Here is a 12,467-nt window from a genome sequence, read left to right as displayed (position 1 = left end):
TGTTAGCGGAAAAGGTATTGAGGTGGATCCTGACAAAGTGAAAGCAATACAGGAAATGCCTGAGCCAAGAACAGAGAAGCAAGTCCGTAGTTTCTTAGGGAGGTTGAACTACATTGCAAGGTTCATCTCTCACCTAACAACCACGTGTGAGCCAATTTTCAAATTGCTGAGGAAAGATCAGGCTATCAGGTGGAATGAAGATTGTCAAAGGGCTTTCGAGAAGATAAAGAGTATTTGCAGAATCCTCCTATCCTTATGCCTCCAGTCCCAGGGAGACCGCTGATTATGTACTTGACAGTACTTGACAATTCTATGGGTTGTGTTCTCGGTCAACACGACGAGACAGGTAGGAAAGAACATGCCATCTACTACTTGAGTAAGAAGTTCACAGATTGCGAGTCGAGATACTCAATGCTTGAGAAGACATGTTGTGCACTTGCATGGGCTGCTAAGCGATTGAGACAATACATGCTGTCTCACACAACCCTACTGATCTCCAAGATGGATCCAGTCAAATACATATTCGAGAAGCCAGCTCTCACCGGAAGGGTGGCTCGTTGGCAAATGGTACTGACAGAGTACGATATCCAGTATACATCCCAGAAACCCATCAAAGGGAGTATTCTGTCAGACTATCTTGCTCAGCAGCCGATTGATGATTATGAGCCGATGAAGTTTGATTTTCCAGATGAAGACATCATGTTCCTCAAGATGAAAGACTGTGAAGAGCCAGTTGTTGAGGAGGGACCTGATCCAAACGAAAAGTGGACTTTGTTGTTTGATGGGGCTGTCAATGCTAGAGGAAGTGGAATTGGCGCTGTCATTACTACTCCGAAAGGTGCCCACATGCCTTTCACCGCTCATTTGAATTTTGAGTGCACAAATAATGAAGCTGAGTACGAGGCCTGTATCTTGGGTATTGAGCAAGCCATTGATCTGAGAATCAAGACTCTGGACATCTTCGGAGATTTAGCTCTGGTGATATATCAAGTAAATGGTGATTGGAATACTCTCCAACCCACTCTGGTCCCCTACAGAGATTACACGAGAAGACTGTTGACTTTCTTCACAACAGTAAAATTGTATCATATACCTCGTGATAAGAACCAGATGGCAGACGCACTTGATACTCTATCCTCCATGATCAAGGTAATTCGTTGGAACCATGCTCCTAGGATCGATGTGATGCGCCTTGACAGGGCCGCGTACGTGTTTGTTGCTGAACTGGTAGTCGATGACAAGCCCTGGTATCACGATATCAAGTGCTTTCTGAAGAATCAAGAGTACCCTGCATGGGGCATCCAACAATGACAGAAAGACTTTGAGAAGATTGGCAGGCAGTTTCTTCTTGAACGAAGACGATGTGCTATATAAGAGGAACTTCGACATGGTTTTGCTCAGATGCGTGGACAGACACGAGGCGGACATGTTAATGCAGGAAGTTCATGAAGGTTCCTTCGGTACTCATGCCGGCGGACATGCAATGGCTAAGAAATTGTTGAGAGCGGGTTATCATTGGATGACCATGGAATCAGATTGCTTCAAATATGCTCGGAAGTGTCATAAATTCCAGATTTATGCTGATAAGGTGCATGTGCCGCCAAATCCTCTGAATGTGATGACTTCGCCGTGGCCGTTTGCTATGTGGGGCATTGACATGATTGGAAAGATTGAGCCGACTGCTTCCAATGGGCATCGCTTCATCCTTGTTGCCATAGACTATTTCACCAAGTGGGTCGAAGCAGCGTCGTTCGTGAATGTCACCAGACATGTGGTTGCCCGTTTCATCAAGAAAGAAATCATTTGTCGCTATGGGATTCCCGAAAGAATCATTACTGATAATGGTTCTAATCTCAACAACAAAATGATGAAGGAGTTGTGTCAGAACTTCAACATTCAGCATCACAATTCTTCCCCTTACCGCCCTAAGATGAACGGCACTGTTGAGGCGGCAAATAAGAACATAAAGAAGATTGTGCAGAAGATGGTCGTCACGTACAGAGATTGGCATGAGATGCTACCCTTCGCCTTGCATGGGTACCGTACTTCAGTACGTACGTCGATTGGGGCAACCCCTTACTCCCTGGTGTATGGTATGGAAGCAGTCCTACCTGTTGAAGTGGAGATTCCTTCTCTAAGAGTCCTGTTGGATGTCAAGTTAGACGAAGCCGAATGGATTCGGACAAGGTTCAATGAGTTGAGTCTTGTCGAAGAGAAGCGAATGGCAGCCATTTGTCATGGGCAGTTGTATCAGAGTCAGATGAAGAGAGCCTTTGATCAGAAAGTGCGTCCTCGTTGTTTCCAAGTCGGAGATTTAGTGTTGAAAAGGATCCTTCCTCCTCAGACAGATCACAGGGGCAAGTGGACTCCTAACTATGATGGACCGTATATTGTCACCAAGGTTTTTGATGGTGGGGCCTTAATGCTTGCAACTATGGATGGTGAAAACTTCACTTCCCCTGTGAACTCAGACGCAGTTAAAAAATACTTCGCATAAAATAGACCCGTTGGACAGTAAAAAGAATAGTCCAGGAAAAAATGGGCATCCCGACGAACCAAGAAAATGAAAAGGTTCGGGCAAAAATTAGGGATTAAAAATGAAAAGATCGTACACCCGGTAAGTTGAAAACCTGAAAAGGCAACTTAGGCAAAAATGGGTATCCCGGTGGATTGAAAACCCGAAAAGGGCGATCCAGGCAAAAGTTAGGGATTAAGCGAATGACTGCGTTCTGAGTTAGCTCTGAATCTCATCTCATGTCGATGACGGGAAATTTTCGAAAGGTAGGAAACAGTCCAATCACCTTTTCAGAAGGCTGATTATCTGGAGGATCTTGAAGACGGGCAAGGCATAGCAAAATTGGAACCCAATAGAAATCCATTTCACATTGCAATTAGATTAATTCCTGTTTTTATCTTTTGTGCGATTACCTCTTTCAAGGGATTGCTTCCTGATGTAAATGCCTATTCAGAGGCCATTCAATCAATAAAATCATGTTATTCAGTATATCTCTGTTTTCATTTTCATTTTACTGTTTTGTTTGCAAAAATGACGTCCGAATTTTTGATAAACATTGCATCATGACACATAAGGGCTTTACAGGTACATGCTTAATAAACATTTAAAATTGCTGTAAATTTTAAATGATTTGTATCGTCTATTCAGAACAGATACCCTCGGGGCATTTCCTTAAAATCCCCTGCAGATGATCGTGAATATCTTCCCCAGTGAAGTCGCCAACAGATGAATCCGGTGTCTTATCCCTGCAGAGCTGATCAGAGTGTTGGATGCTTCAATCCCCAGCAGGTTCTCACCACTGTACTTCCCCAAGCGTTTGTTTCAGAACATACACTCCCCAGTAGAGTTGACAGTGCCAGACTATATATCCCCAGCGGAGTTGACAGTGCCAGACTGTATCTTCCCAGCAGAAGTGGCTGCTCCTTAGAGTTCGAGGCCAGATCGATAATCCCAATGCCAGATCCATGGTTTCTTTCCTTGAAGCAGAACCTCGGTACCGTATCAGTGTTTGCTTCCCCTGCTGAGTCATCTCTCGCAGATCGTGGTTGCCAGAACCACTATCGCTTTCCCCAACAACAGGTTTTCAATGTCGTTCTCTCCCCAGTCTGAATCTCGGCATTTCGTCATTGCTAGAACACCGTGTGGCGGGTCATTTCCCCACATAATTCTTTGCGCTATGCATCTCCAGCAGCCTTGCCAGGGTCCAGAAGATGGTGATCATTTCCCCAGCAGATCCCCTTGCCTCAGCTTGGCATTCTACCCAGCATTTCGCATCCCTGCATGTAGAATCATATTGCATTGCTTCCTTCCAAATCGCGTAGCATTTCCATTTTCATGGAGCATTACGCCATTGAAAAATTCAAACATACGCATGTAAGAATAAAACATTCTCGGTATCCCAAGTGATAAGCTAGAAGTTGTTTCCAGTACTCAGACTGAAGATTGTTCATGACTTACCTTTGTTATCCCCAGCAAGTGTCATTGGCCCATGCGCCGCCTCTATTATCTTTCCCTATTTCTGCCGATGCTGACAGGCACGAAGTTTTTCCGGTATTCAGACCGAAGTGGCATTCAGGCCAATTTTTCGGTATTCAGACCGAAGTGGCATTCAGGCCAATTTCCGATATTCAGACCGAAGTGGCATTCAGGCCAATTTTCCGGTATTCAGACCGAAGTGGCATTCAGGCCAATTTCCGATATTCAGATCGAAGTGGCGTTCAGGCCAGTTTCCGGTATTCAGACCAAAGTGGCGTTCAGGCCAGTTTTCCGATGTTCAGATCGAAGAAGTTTCTGATGTTCAGGTCGATGCAACTTGTGGCATTCAGGTCAATTTTCCGATGTTCAGATCGAAGAAGTTTCCGACGTTCAGGACGATGCAACTTGTGGCATTCAGGCCAATTTTCCGATGTTCAAATCGAAGAAGTTTCCGACGTTCAGGTCGACCCAACTTGTGGCATTCAGGCCAGCCTCTCGGTGTTCAGACCGATATTAATAATCTCATATCTTCCGATGTTCAGATCAAAGTCATTTCCAGTATTCAGACTGATGAGCGGCATTCAGGCCATGGTTATTTCTGTGTTACCATTTATTTTGGTATTCAAGTTAACATTCTTTTTCGGTATTCAGACTGACTCTCACCGTACCAGACGGATTCTTCTTTCAAGACCACCTCTTTGCCGATTCTGACCGACATTGTTACTTCACTTCACTTCAGTGCAAACTTTTGGGCTTTTATTGTATTCAATCCCTTGATACCTCGAAAGCACGAAAGCCGCTGCTATCTTCTTTCCAGGTCTCCAGTTGATTGAATAGGGGCAACTGTAATACCCCAAAATTTACCCTTCATTTTTCCTGGAAGCATACGCTTTACACCTCATGCATGCATTCATTTTTAGGTCATTTAACATTAGATACATTGCATTTCATCATGTCAATCAGAATTAGATCCAAGAAACTTTATTTAAAATTAAATTAAATTAAATTAAATTAAATTAAATTAAAAATTAAAAAAAATAATAATAATAATAATAATAATAAATAAATAAATAAAAGAAAAAATCTCAGACTTGGACCTCTCTCAAAAGCCCACTAAGCTACCAATATTAGGCTATAAATACTAGAGTTTCAGTGAAACAAATATGGATTCTATTCCTATTACCCTAAGGAAAAAGATAGTGAGAGAAGAGCTAACAGAGTTCAGAGCAGCCTCCATACCCTAAAGGGAACTCAACTGCACAGAATCACCTCTGCCTCACATAAACCCTAAAAATTGTTTTGTAAACCTCACGGGTGCAACTCAATTTCAATCAAGCTCTCCAATTAGGGATAACTTGCGTGGTTTTCCACTTTATTTGTGGGATACCCCCTGGAGGTTTCATTCCGATTACCTGTACTGACTCACTTTCTTTGATGGTGTTTAGCTTGGAAGGATCCCTGGGTTTCCGATTCCTCTAACTACTGTTACTTCGGATCTTTATCCGCGTGGTACTTTTACATTTTTCCCGCATTTTACTGCTTTCCTAGCTGGAAGACCTCGATAGGAGGCAATGTTTTTGTGTGTTTTTTTTACAGGTTCCTTCATCAAGGACTTCCTTTTTGCATGAGTTCACCAAACCCTAACCCTTCATTGATTTTTCTTCTCCTAAACACACGTTTACTCCTTCTACTACAGGTGAGTAAGTCTCCAAAGGTCGAGCATCCGGTAGATTGCGTAGTAACGTCGTTCGTCCAAAACCCACTCCATAACCCCGTAGTTAGCCGAACTACGGCTTGCTCTGATTCTCATTCTAGATGAGATACGTAGGCATAAGACGCGATGTCTTAGCGAGCACACATCCCCCCAACCCATAGGTCAGCCGAGCTACGAAGACTCTGATTCTCATATTCAAATGAGATACGTATGCAGTGGATGCGACATCCGCGCGAGTCATTTTCATTTAACCCTTTTTTTTTTTAAACAGCACAAGATAAACTCACACCCTTTAGACAAGAACTACAAAAGTGGATCCCGTAGAGTACTACGGATGCGTAGGGGTGCTAATACCTTCCCTTCGCATAACCGACTCCCGAACCCAAGATTTGGTTGCGAGACCCCGTCTTGTCCTTTCCTTTTTCAGGTTTACTTAGAGCGTTTCCTTTCCCTCCTTTGGGATGAATAACGCACGGTGGCGACTCTTCTGTCATTTTCTTTCGCCGGTTGTTTTTTCGCGCACTGTATTTTTCAGGTTGCGACACCTGGAAGACTTTGTTTCTATCTGGTTTGTGTCTTTCGGATCTGGACTTTAGTGCTACAGACTTGATCTTCTTTTGAGGTTCATCTTCCTCCAGTTCTATCTCGTGGCTTCTGAGTGAACTGACGAGTTCCTCAAGGCTGATATTTTTCAGATCTTTTGATAACTTTAAAGTTGTGACCATGGGTCTCCATTTCTTTGGCAAGCTTCTAACAATATTTTTGACATGGTCCGCAGTTGTGTATCCTTTATCCAGCACTTTGAGTCCTGCGATTAAAGTTTGAAATCTAGAAAACATTACCTCTACAACTTCATCGTCCTCCATTTTGAAGGCTTCATATTTCTGGATTAGAGCCAGAGCCTTTATTTCTTTGACTTGAGAATTTCCTTCGTGAGTCATCCTTAGGGAGTCAAGTATTGTTGGTGTAAGCCCTAGAGGCCAATACTTTTGGTACTTGTATCGAATTATTTATTAATAACAAAAGGCTTTTTCTTTATTATGTTTGTTTAATAAAGTCCCTGGAATAGATAGTTCGTTTAATGTACCAAGTGTGACTTAATCATGAGATCACATTAAACATAAGGACACTATTCTTAAAGTATCCGTAGTCGAGCTTTATTGTGAAGTGGGATAACATTAAAGCATGAAGACTATTATGTTTATAGACTGATGATCACATCTCATGGATCATGGATAAGGAGTTATCAAGTCTCAAACATAGGTATGAATATTAAGAGTAATATTTATACTAGATTGACCCGCTATGAGAATACTATATAGAATGTTATGCAAAGTGTCATAAGTTATTCTCATGGTGATATTGGTGTATACCACCCTTCGACCTGAAACCACTATGGACCCTAGATGTAGAGTCGAGTGTCTTATTGTTGATCAAACATTGTCCGTAACTGGATGACCATAAAGACAGTTGATGGGTACTCCACGACGCATGCTAAGGGATATGAGTGACCTAGATGGAATTTGCCCATCTTGCGTAACAGGATAAATGTCTATGGGCCCAATATTGAACTGGACAAGGATGACATGGTATATGCCTTGTGTTCAATATAGACATAAGGGCAAAAGGGTAATTATACACATAATTATTATCACAGAAGGATTTTTCAGATCACAAGACATTTTCGCGTCTTGGGTAGTAGTGATGTGTTGCTAGATACCGCTCACTATTTATTATGTTAAATACGTGATTTAATATAATTACCAATGCCGCGAAAACCTATAGGGTCACACACAAAGGACAGATTGATGAGAGATAGAGTAATTAAGGAATACCGTAATGTACGGTTCCCTTAAGTGAATTATAGAACATCGTAAGGTACGGTGTACTTAAGTAGAATACGAAATATGGTAAGGTACCACGAGCTTAAGTGATTTTGGCATATTATAAGATATGGGCCATATACACTAGAGTGAGCTTTTTAGCTTGCAGCCCACACAAGTGGTTCTATAAATAGAACCCTTATGTAGAAGCATTAAAACACTTGCAATTTCGTTTCTCTCTCTCTCTCTCTCTCACTCAAAGCCTTCATTCGTAGCAGCTAGCACTGAGATTGAAGGAATTCGTTCGTGTGGACTGAGTAGAGGCGTTGTCATCGTTCAACGTTCGTGATCGCCACAAGAGGTAACGATTTTATCACTGATCATGCCCATTCGTAAGGATCATTAAAGGAGAAATTTCAAATTCCGCTGCGTTTTGGGTCGCCCTTCTCCTTCAAGTATTTCTTTAGTTGTTTCCCTGTTGGTGATCTTTTCATATTCATTGTAGGAAATAGCATTGAGCAGTATCGTTCTGGCTTTGTGATGGTTTTTTAATTCACGTTTCTGATCATCTGACATTCTGCTTCTGGGAATAGCAACGCCAGCGTCTGTCACAGGTGGTGTGTAGCCAATTGTGACAATATCCCATAGATCAGCGTCGTAGCCTAGAAAGAAACTTTCAATTCTGTCTTTCCAATAATCAAATTTTTCTCCATCAAATATTGGAGGTTTAGCATTGTAACTATCTCTTTCATTGGTGTTGGCCATCGTTTTTCTCACGCTGGATCTCTCTACACTATTAAGTGTTTGATTAGAAAATCAATAACAGAGCTGAAGCTCTGATACCAATTGAAGGTTGAGAAAAACAAGAAAGGGGGTTTGAATTTTTTTGGAAATAAAAAAAAAAATTAGAAATCAGACACACACAGAATAAAAAGGAAATGACACAAAATTTTATACTAGTTCGCTTGAAATTCAAAGTTACTCCAGCCCACCCGGACAAGGTGATTTCGCCTTCAAAAAGGACTTAATCCACTAATCTTGAAAGATTACACAACCAAACGTCTAAGAGAATAATCTCTCAGCCCTCTCAAGTATTCAGACTGGGCAGAGTCACTTGAGGAAGTAGTTCAAGCAAGAGTATAAACTGTAATGTAAATTGCTTCTAACAAAAAGCAAATATTATAGAATTATAAGAACAATAGCTTTTCACGTAAGAGCAGTAGCTCGTGAAAAATGAGAGAGGATAAATGATATTTCTTGTGTGTCTCAGGTGTGTTCTCTTGTGAAGTATTTCGTCCTTTATATAGTCGTTGTGAAGGACCGTTGGAGTGATGACAAAATCTTGGTCATTGAAGAATGATTAATGTCATTACTCTCCTTGTTTCTTTCTAAAACAGTTTTGCATGCCTCATTATTCCTTTCTTGAAATACTTTCTTTCCATATTAAGATTCTTTTCAGTTATGCGTTCTGGACTGGTGTGTCTACGTCGGAGTCTTAATATATCAGAGTTTGTCTTTAGAGGATGATTATGTATAACCCCATCAGAGCTTCTAAATGCTCTAGACTTCTTTAGTATCAGAGTCTGGATTTAGTAGTCTTTTATTGGAGCTTCTGACTTCTTAATGTTGCGCTGATATCTACGTTGATCAGAATCAGAACCTTCTAGATGCATCCTTTTTGAGTGGCATTTGATCATCGACTATTTTCTATCTGATGTAATTTTCTATCTGATGTATGGTTAGAGTCCTGCATAAATGGTCAGAGTCCTGCACACTAAGAAAAAATCTCGTTAGAGTACCATTTTTGTTTCATCCTTTGTTATCATCAAAATCTTAGAGATGTATTATAGAACTAACTTTGTTCTTACAGCTGTTACTGGAGTCATACTGAATTACCAACTTCTCAGGCTGCTTGAAAATAGGCACTATGACATTAACATCGTCATCTACATGACGGGATTGAACAATTTGAATCATGCCTTCATCCATCAGTCGTTGGATGTCCCTTTTCACAACTTCACAACCCCTCGGGTTAACACTACAAACAACACAACCATCACGGTCGTGCTCACATTCACTTACCAAACAAACATCCTTATGCATTTGCACCAAGGATCTTCAGATAAACCGAATATCAAAAACTTTAAACTCGCCAGGACAACCATCCACCATATTCACAGAAGAGTTCCCATGGACGGGCAACAGATTCGCTTTCACATTCGACACACGGTCCTCGAAGGACACCATACCACTCTTCATCAATTTTTGAACCTCATACTTGAGCAGATAACAATTTTCAATATCATGTCCAGGTGCTCCTTGATGAAAAGAACAACGGAGCTCATGTTTATACCACCAAGGAAGTGGTTCTGGAATCTGTGGCGGGTTTCTTAGTTGGATTAGGTTCTTGAGAACCAAGGACAGGTAAAGTTCTGCGTAAGACATAGGAATCGGGTCAAAAGAGACCTTCTTCCTCTCAAAGTTTTATTGATGATGATTTTTGTTGGTATTGTTGTTGTTGTAGGTGTTCGTTCGTTGTTGCGGTTGTTGTTGTTGACGTGGTTGTTGTTGAACTGGCGTTGTTTGTTGATTAGAAAATACCGGGATAACGGAAGATACTTGATGATGATTATGATGTTGACGGGATAGTGGATTTCTTCTGATCTAAGGCCTCCTCTTCCTCCCACTTGAAATTGCATTCGTCTCACTGTTTTTCTTCTTACCGAAATTACTGCCATACCTCTTGCTTGTTGATGCCTCATCTCTTGACAAACGTCCCTCTTGGACTTCTTCTTCAAGCCTCATCCCCATGTTTACCATTTCGGTAAAGTCACTGGGGGCACTAGCAATCATTCGTTCATAGTAAATTGAACTCCGAGTTTTCAAGAAGATCTTTGTCATCTCCTTTTCCTCCAAAGGAGGAGTGATTTGGGCAGCCAATTCCCTCCATCGATGCGCATACTCTTTAAATGTATCTTTGTCCTTCTGAGACATAGACCTCAGTTGGTCTCTATCTGGCGCCATGTCCACATTATAATTATACTTCTTGACAAAAGCCTCCCCCAAGTCACTGAAAGTGCGGATGCTGGCACTGTCCAATCCCATGTACCAACGAAGCGCAACACCAGCCAGACTATCTTGGAAGTAATGAATAAGCAATTGATCGTTCTCTGTCTTAGTAGACATCTTGCGAGCATACAACATAAGATGACTGAGCAGACAAGAGTTCCCCTTATACCTTTCAAAGTCAGGAACTTTGAACTTCACCGGGATCTTGACGTTGGGCACTAAACACAACTCAGCAACACTCTTCCCAAACAAATCGTTACCTCTTAGCGTCTTCAATTCCTTGCGCAACTCAAGAAACTGATATTTCATTTCATCCATTTTCTCGTAGACATCCGGACCCTCAGACGGCTCGGAGTGATAAATGGTGTCCTCTACACGAGGTAAGGTATGCACAACGGGAGGTGGCACAGACATGACCGGGCTAGATGCCGGCATGGAAGCAAAGGTAGGCGCAAAGCCTTTAGACACAAAGTTGGACGGCATTCCCCACGGGGATCCGACAGACATAGTCGGTGCGAAATGGGCGGCAGCAACAGGCATGGTAGAGGTAGCCACCTCTGAAATAACCGTCCTCACATGAGGAGTTGCAGGCGTTGGAGAAGATTGACTCTGAGCAGCAAGAACTGACTCCATCATGGCAGTTAGGAGGGCGATCTCGTCCTTCAGCTCTATGTTCTCTTGCTCTAGATGCTCCATGATTCTCATATGAAGCACAGAAGAAACACCAATAAGACATCTAGCGAAAACCTGCTTATGCAAATGATGCATGAGATGCAATGCTTGATTGTTTTTTATTTTCAAGGAACTTACTATATCATTTGCAAATATATATATATATATATAATAGTAATTGCAACAATTTTTATACGACCAAAAATCTCTTTTCATTTATATAATTGGAAGGATTACATTGAGTACAATTTCAGAAACCAAAATAAAAATACAAGAGAAAAGGAGACTAGTCATCCTAAGGATCCCTAACAACAATGTCAGCAGATCTGGCTGTAGGCGCGTACTTCCTTCCAATGCGACAGATCTTGGTCTCAAAAAAAGTCTTCATCTGAGTCTTCTCGAGGACGAGTTGATCAACAATCTTCTTTCAAGCAATGGAAGACTGAGGCATGCTAGAAGATGAAACCTCCGGCTCTCTCTGTCTCTTCGTCACTCGGTCTTCAAGTAGCTCAATAAGCGCATCTTTGTCCTTAGACTCCAACTGCAACCCTTCATGCTTCTTGCTCAAAGCACGAAAACGCTCTTCCCACATGTCCTTCTCTTGCTTCATCTTGATGAGTGTGTCTTCCAACTCCTCTACATCTTGGTTATGGAGAGTTAATGGCTCAACCACAATCATAGACATAGGTCTTTCACAAGGATAAGGCATCTTCAATTCCAAAGCTCTCTTCTTCACCCAAAGAGTCTAAGCTTCCAAAGCTACACAATTGTACGGACCAAGCTCGGATCTTCCTTACCTATGCACATTATGCCAAGCATGCACAATCTTCTACTTCAAATGTTGGGGATCTTTACCCTCTTGATAGAAAATACCTTCTAACAAAGTGTTATTAGGTTTGTCTCTCAAGGGGAACCCAAGTTGACGATGAGCCAAAGCAGAGTTGTAGTTAATTCCTCCTTGTGTACCAATGAGAGACACATTAGAGAATTCACCACAACTATCAATAATCTCCAAACTGCTTAAAGACGGATCATACCAAACTATATCATCATTAGGGAGAGACATAAGTCTCTGAGACCACCTTAGACATTGTTTGTTCTCCACAAAAGCAAGTGTCTGAGGCAAGTGCGAAATAAACCACTTGTACAGAAGAGGAATGCAACAAACAATAGTTCCACCACCTTTAGAATTCCTTAG

The sequence above is a fragment of the Lathyrus oleraceus genome, chromosome 2, assembly GCF_024323335.1.
Source record: "Lathyrus oleraceus cultivar Zhongwan6 chromosome 2, CAAS_Psat_ZW6_1.0, whole genome shotgun sequence".
Taxonomy (NCBI): Eukaryota; Viridiplantae; Streptophyta; class Magnoliopsida; order Fabales; family Fabaceae; genus Lathyrus; species Lathyrus oleraceus.
Note: the sequence above shows the minus strand (reverse complement) of the source record.